Source organism: Cupressus sempervirens, chromosome 5 (genome assembly GCF_028749045.1).
Source record: "Cupressus sempervirens isolate cs-2001-9-10 chromosome 5, ASM2874904v1, whole genome shotgun sequence".
NCBI lineage: Eukaryota > Viridiplantae > Streptophyta > Pinopsida > Cupressales > Cupressaceae > Cupressus > Cupressus sempervirens.
In genome coordinates this window covers 302945037-302953509 of record NC_143122.1, presented here as the reverse complement: position 1 = coordinate 302953509, position 8473 = coordinate 302945037, and the positions used below count along the sequence as shown (strand labels likewise).

Genomic DNA, 8473 nt, shown 5'->3' with positions numbered 1-8473 from the left:
GTTATTTGATGAATCATCCAATGTAAAGCCTTGGCTACTTGAATGGTAATAGAAGCTGCTACCGATTTGTTTGACGAAATGCCTTAAAGTTTTGGCCATCTCATGGGCACAAAAGGTGATTAGGACAAGGCAATACAAAAGAAGTGATGAAATCACTTTTATTAAATGTAGTTAGCCGTGTAAAACCTGATTCCACCTGCAAGAGAAGCATATGGGATATTGGAAAGTTGTAAAATTGTGTGACAACATTTGAGGCATTTGAAAAGTGTCATAGTTTTCACGGTCTAGAGACTATACTTTAGTGCTGCAAACATTTCTATAGTCTTGATGGAATGACATGGACACTAGGGGACTTTAATAATCTCTTCCTATCAAAACTATAGTCCCTTGTTAAAGATTTTGTCAGTTTCAAAAGTATAGCTATATATTAATCCATGGGTAACAAGTTTGGAGGTAGATGATGGCCTTTCACAAAGATTTACAAGTGAGTGTGCCAATCATTTATCATAATTCTTCAAAAAGAGTCATGATCTCTTCAAATGCAGCAATTCTAAAAATTGTCAAAAATGGATATAATGCAAAGGCTTTAAAATCTCTCTAAGTAAGTATAATTCAAGGGGCCAATCATAAAAAATTATCAACACCAGTGCTTGAACTTTAAAATGCATATAGAAGGCCACTAAAATGTAATTAAAGTTGTATGCTCATAGGAAAATGGCTCAAGGATTGAGAAAGAGGCATAGAGATTTCATCAACAACCTCAAAGTCTTGTTCTCCCTTTGATAATATGAACCTCAAGTCACTCATTTGTATAGTGATGTAGGTCACTCCTTGTGATTATAGAAGTCAACTTTATTTTTAATCTTTTTTTAGTCAATGTCTTAACTATTCTTAGTTGTGGTTAGGTATCGAGAGTTAGAGTTGGTTACAAATTATCTTTAGAATAGTTCAAACTCTAACTTTTCGATTGGTTATGAATCTAAAAAGTTGGTTATGTTAGAATAGCTATAAATTCATAAATCTCAATGTAATAGGGGACTTTTTGAAATTTGAAATAAGGGAACACATATGATTTTAATGATAAGACAATTTTTTGGAAATTATGTATAGAGGTTATCATTGTAATCAGTTTCTTCTTATGTTTTTGGTGTAAGCAAATAAAGGAACATGCATTTTGTATTATCTTTTCTTCAAAGTATGAACTATTTGGGTGTTGATTCTGGTTGTAATTAATGTTTTCACGGTATGGAGTAGGTGTTAGTGAATGATCAAAACATCACTAAGCTAATGCTAGCACTTAAGCATAGTTCTTGATCATTCTTATTAGTAGTTTAAGTTATTCAAGAAAGTTGTGAAGTTGTTTGGTGCATTCTTCATCAGTAACTTTCTCTTTAACCTTTAAGTTTTAATACATTTTATTGAAAAGTCAAATACACCCATCATACAAGGGAGCTACCCCTCTTAAACGCAGAGGGAGATTGTAATCTAGTAATGTTGGTAAATAGCTTTGTCACTATAAAAATTTCCCAATGGAGTGTATGTGGAAAACCATTCACAACAGTTGGATAGGACCTTGGTATAACGCCTTCCTCTATGTTTAGAGGGGCAACTCCCTCATATGATATAATTTTGAAGCTTTCGAATAAATATGAAATCAAACTTTAAAAGATGAGAAAACTCATGATGATGAATGCACCACATGACTTCACAGCTTCCTTGAATTTAACAACAATCAAGATCTATGCTTGAGGACTATTACCAGCATAATGTTGATCCAAAGATTCATAAACATCTACACAATACCATGATAATGCTCACTACAAAGAGAATCAACATTTCTAACAATTTAGATTTAGAAGAAGAGAACTCAAATTGCACATTCCTTTATTTTCTTGCACCAAGAACCTAAGAGGAATTTTTTATTACAAAGACAAAATTTGTACATACTTTCCAAATATCATCTTCTAATTAAATTTTTAGCATAGTGCTCCCTTTTTGTAAAGTCCAAAAAGTCCCTTACAAAGCCAAAAAGATTCCTTATATAGACATAGAGGTTAAGAACTACCTCTTTGTGGTTAATAACTACCTACAAAATACGTAATCTTAGGGAGGTTAATTACCCTCTACAAAATTAACCTATATGACCTGAAACTTAGACCTTACATATTTTGAGAAGAAGATTGAATAATCAATCCTTATCGATCCCTTTGTGATCTTTAGATCATTTATCCAAAATAAATCACTTTATTAATGAAGGCATTTCTATCTCATCGTGAAGAGATCAAGAAGATAAGACATATATGTGCCCACCAAATGCTGAATTTATGTTTCCCATCTCTCTAATTGTGTCTATATCTATTAAATGTGCTTTTATTGCATGAGCAATGAGGAACATTTATAAACATTCTTATCTAAGATTCCACTTCTCTGAAAATTCCACTTCTTTGGGAATTATGTCAAATAATTCATGTGGTTTGAGGGTAGTCTTTGGTATGTACAAGAGTGATGATTTGGGAAGATATCAGCATATAAGTCAATCACCACATTATTTTGCATTGCATCTCTAAATTGAGCCTACTGTGCGCTTCAAAAAATAACTTGTACACCTACTCCGTGCTTCCACATTGTGCATACATAGCTATGATGCAATGCTAACAAAAATGTCTGATTCCATTCCACTACTAATGACAAAATCATGTATCCTCTTTGCCTATTGTAAGGCTCCCAACTGTGCATATGATGAGAGTACACTGACCATGGTCATAGAGTTAGGTTTGACATCTATAAGTTGTATTTGATTAAATAGTTCCAATGCTACCTTAGCATGTCCATTTTGAGCATACCCAACAATCATTGTGCTCCATGAGACCACATTTCTTTTAGACAATTTGTCAAACAATTGGCAGGCCAAACTTATACTACCACATTTAGCATATGTATCTATAAGGGAGCTTCCTAATAGAACATCCAACTCAAATCCATTCTTAATTATGTAGTCATGGATCCTCTTGCCTTCTTGTAGAGCTCCCACACTTGCACACCCTGAATGCACACTCACCAAGGCCATAGAATCTAGTGTCACACTAACCGATTGCATTTGATAAAAGTATGACAAGGCCTCATTATTGTCTCCATTTTGTACAAAATCTGCAATCATAGAAGTCCATGATATCACATCTCTTTTCACCATTTCATTGAAAACTTGGTGAGCATCTTCTACACTACTAGATTTGGTAGACATATCTATGATGGCATTTGACACAAAAACATTTGATTTGAATCCTATTTTAATGGCATGGGTATGGATGAACTTCCCATAGTCTAGATATCCTAAATGGGAGCATGCAGATATCACACTAACTATAGTCATATAAATGGGTTTCACTTCCACCACTTGCATTTTACCAAACATCATTAACATCTCATTTACATGCAAATGTTGAGCAAGAGTAGAAATCATCATATTCCATGAAACTAAATTTCTAATGGGCATTTCATCAAAAACATGCCTTGCCTCCATTGGACTCCCACATTTTCCATACATATCAATAAGTGAAGCAGCCACAAAAACATTTGACTCATTTCCACTTTTCACAATGTCATGATGAGTTTACTTGCCCTATTGTAGGGCCAATAGCCTTGTACATGCTTTCAATACAAAAGGAAAAGTGAGCTTTTTTGCCTTTATACCTTCCTCTCACATGCGATAATATAGCTTAAGGTTTTCTTCATATAGCCCAAGTTTTCCATAATCTTAGAATATTGCCTTGGAGAAGATTCAGTTCCATTATAGTTGTAGAAACCCCCCATGAGAAATAAATAGTCCTTGATAAAGACATCCATATTTTCTTTGTCATATGGATACTACTTGGTAGTTTGTGAGCATTGGATTTTAAAAGTTGCAGTAGCAAAGAATGAGAAGCTTCAATTATAAACATTGATGTTCTTGTGTAAATATGAAACCCATTCCATATGGTAAACTCAATTTCTCATTTTGCAATTTTTTTCATTTTTGTTCGTCCCACTAAAGTGGAACCCATTATTGTGGGTTCACCCTTTGATGAAAGCCATTGTAGAATCGAAATAATAAGCTCACAATTTTCAAATTTTTTATAAGCCTTTGCTTGCACATCATCCAAAGATGAAGGAACTATCTACACAACCACAACCTTGTGTTTGACAACCTTAACCAAGAATTCAACATTTGATGCAGACTGTTCTGACAAGGACTTAGTAGCCAATAAGTAAACAAAAAATTGAGAATCAAGATCATGAAGAGTAAAGGCAAACTATTTCATTGATTCAAGAACCACTAGAGCACCAACAAGACTATTTGAAACTTTCAAATCATCAGGTTTCTTGGTTGCAAAATGCTAGAGATGTTGAATTTGAGATAAAACCCACTAAGCCAAAAAGAAATTATCAGGGCCAAAAATGAAAACCATGTCAGACATTGTTATTGTGACTATGATCTTGTTCAATGGTCATTCAAGCACAAATCTTTCACTAGGTTGATAACTATCTCAGAAATACGTATTTTGGATTTGAACACTAACCTCTTTTTAAAAGGTTAATAGTTAATGGTTTGGTTTGGAATATGTGTTTTGACCCCCAAACCTTAACCTTTTAAAAGGTTAATTTTACAAGCATATCTTAACCTTTTGAGGGAGAGGTTAATGGTTAAGCTTTAAAAATGAAATACGTGTTTTGGCACTTAAGCTTAACCTTTTTAGAGGTTAATGGTTAATGATGCAATTGAAAATATGTATTTTTGGTTCCTTCAATAACCTATGACAACTTTTGACTCGGAAGCTGGATTTTGAAAATTCAAAGTGCTGGGTGGAGTTGGGAATGAGCCGGAGACATTGAAGGGAAAAAATTCTCAAAAACTTAGACAGAAAATGACCATTTTAATGCTTAAAATGAGCCATATTTCAAAAATAACCATAACATCAATAAGGTGGGAATTGAGGCAATTTTGATATGGGGTAACAAGTAATGACTGGTTTCAATCCCTCCAACTATTGGCATAGTTGTCACTATTCGTAGGGTGAATAAGGTAATCTGTTATGGGTAATTTTATAGTGACAAATCTATTTACCAGCAGATTTTTGGCGACTCTACTAAGTCAAATGAGAAAGAATAATTAGTTGCCTATAATGAAGCAAGGTGGTATTGCCACATGAGAATGTGTTTCTAGTTCTACAACTGAAACTTGGCTTTCATGACACACAAGAAGATATTATTTCAAATCTGAACACTCTAGCCTAGAGGTGTAAATGAAGTGATCAACAATACCATTAGGTGAACCGAGTTCTAGAAGAAGAAGAAGAATACAAGGAAATCTTGCAAAGAGTTCTTATTAGTCAAAACATTGTGTTTGTTGAAAGAATAGTTACTATTCCAAGAAGAAATAGGCAAATCTTGGTCACATCCAAGACCAAGTAAACAATAACCAATATATTGGTTAATAAAAGGTACCTTCCCTCGAATGAAGGTTGGTGACTCTATTTAGAAGGTTGAGTATCGACAACTCTATTTGAGGTTCAAAATCAAAACATGGTTTAGTATAAAGGGAAAGTGGAAAGTGATAGTGACAATGATAGTGATGAGGAATACTTTTCATACCCAAAGAAATAAATTCCTAATGAGCCTCTACAACTTGAATTTTTGAATAACTTCTATGGTGACATGAGGATAGATTGTAGAATAGTTCATCCCTACTTGTAGCAAAATTTTCAAAAGATTGAAGAACATGATAGAAAAGATCATGGGTTTCTTTCTCATAATTGTGAGTCTTTATTTGAAAAAAGGTTCAACATATAAAGATAAAGGTCATTTTGAAAAATGCCTTTCATCTAAGTCAGCAATCAAGAATAATGAGAATGTCTCTCATTCACCTATCTCTCAACAAAATCATATTTTCATTGATCTTGAGTAGGCTAGCTTCTTATAGAGTTTCTATGGTGGACAAAAACTTGATCCAGAAAAGATCCATCCACCTTTGCTCTGAACTTTTAAAAAGATAGATGAAGAAGATGGTAAAGATAATCAGTTTTTCTCTCACAATCCAAAATTATTTTTTGAAAGAAGTTCACCTATAATTATAAGGAACACTTTGATAATAAAAATGGTTCATTTGAATCAAGGATGGATAATTGTGGTCATAAAAGTAGCCCAATGCCTACCCCTATTGCTCATCAAAATCATGCTTCCATTATTCCTAATTAAGTTGAGTTTTTTAAAAGATTAGATATGGTAATGCCTAATTGGATCTTGACAAAGTAAATCCTTATTTACTTCAAATACTAAAAGAACTTGAGAAAGCCTCAGGTATAGGAGAACCACACCAATCTGTCCTGAACTTGGTGGTTAAACTTTATTGTGGTGACGATCCAAGATGTGTAGAAACAAGGGTTTGCTTTAGCCTCCTTTATCAAGAACTTTGGGTGATTCTTGTAATTTTATTGAGATAAAGAATTAATCTATGAAAGTGTAAGTAAATAGATTCCAATCCTAAGGAAGTCTTTAAATGTCTGAGCCAATAACTAGGCACATTTATAGAGTAAAAATCCCTAACCCCTTGGGGCTATAGCACACTTGGAAGAAGAAGACAAAGATTCTAAGAAAATGTGTAAAGAAAACAAAGATTCCAAACATCGTTGAAAATGAATAGCTCCTTTTACCAAATCTTGATGAAAATCTTTAGTGGCACCAAATAAATGACTATTTGAATCAAGATTTTGAGCATAAAGAAAACCCACTACCAATTCTTCTTCCACTTCTAGTAATTATTATGGATATGAATTGATGAACCTAGAAACCCATGGAAGAATTATTTTCTTGATAAAAGAACATCTCCCAATCCAAATGTTGGAAAGGACTCATCTAAATCTTCATGCATGCAAGAAGATGGGGATTCTATGTCTAATCAAGGAGATGGTCAAGAGATGGTGTATATAGAAGAAAAATGGTCTACTAATGTATCAAGGTATCATTGTGAAAATTTTGAAACTAGGGAGAAAGTATTTGATCATCTCGATCCTAATGAGAAAGAAAAAGAAAAATCCAAATCTCAAGAAACTACACAACATATGGTTCAAGATGAGGGAAATGTGCATCAAGGTGAATTTCGTACTATTTTTATTCCTACTTGGTGCCTCAATGCTTCATATGATGACTTCCCATGTGGAGAAGATCTTCCTAGTCATCCTTCCATGATCATTCAAGGTGATGAATCTATTGACAACATCAATAATTTAGATGTTATGGCACTAAGTGAAACCACTACCATTGATGGAGCTAAAGACACCAATGAACCACTAAAAATATCTATTTTCCCTATGGAAATAAAGACATTTACATTTAGTGACATTGATGAACTTGTGATTAAAAGATCAGTTCATGCAAAAGCTAAAAATCAGCTTCAAGGAGAAGAAGATGAATCATCTAGCCTTCATTCTTTATCATGCATGCAGCAAGAATATCAACCTTTCACATTTCATAAAAGATTTCTTGGAGAAGAATCATTGATTCAAAAAGACCTAGATATCACTGAACATAATGAAAATCAAAGTTATATGGATATGGTGACGAGTTCCTCTAATCCAATGGAAGTGCAATTAAAGTCCTATGCATCATTCAAAGGTCAAAGAAATCCTCTTTTTTGAGCCTTCTCATCAAATAGGAGATCCTATGTCAAAGGGATTCTATGAGAAGAATAACCATGATAAAAGAAGTAATGAGATAGTATGGAATCTTATGGAGGAACTTGATGAAGGAAGCTCTTATGATGAGTTTACTCCAAGCTTGTGCTCAAAATCCTTGAATGGTAATTTCCTCTATGAAGAAAATGTTTACTTTAATCCTTTATTCTTAGAAGGAGGCATTTCTATTGATGATTCTCAAGTTGACATTCAAAGACAAGGCTCAATAGCTATAACTCCACAAGTTACTTCACATCAAAAATTATATGTAGGCAATCCAATACAAGGTTTGATCTCTTCTAGTATTAACCATCATAAAGCCCTTACGAAAGAGAATTTTGATATTGATGGTAAGGAACTTGAAGTTATTGTTTGTAATGTTGAAGATAGTGTCAATGTAATTCAAAAGTGCCTAAAGATTCAATATGAACAGTTGCAAGATGATGAAGATGACATGGATCATAGGAAGTTCCAATGTGACATGGATATGCATCCAGGTTGGAATAATTGTATAGAAGATTCAACTACAATCTTGCCAATCAAAGAAAAAGAGTACCTGGTGTCAGAAATCAACTCAGGATTTCATGATGACCAATCTTTAGAAATTCAAGTAGAGGGCTTGCCAAGTAGAGGAGAAGATCAAAGATGCATTCAAAAACTTGAGAATATTTTACTTTAGTTCTTTTAAAATGAATTCATCAATGAAATGCCACAAGAAGAAGAGTTGATTTTGAAGTATGATATTTTTAATGAAACTTTAGATGTGT

General features: G+C 33.5%; 1 pseudogene; it reads right to left on the bottom strand.

Annotated features, from left to right (window-relative positions):
• Positions 1-2710: 2710 nt before the first annotated feature.
• LOC149555784 (pentatricopeptide repeat-containing protein At1g11290, chloroplastic pseudogene) lies at positions 2711-3544 on the bottom strand (annotated as a pseudogene).
• Between the last annotated feature and the right edge of the window lie 4929 nt (positions 3545-8473).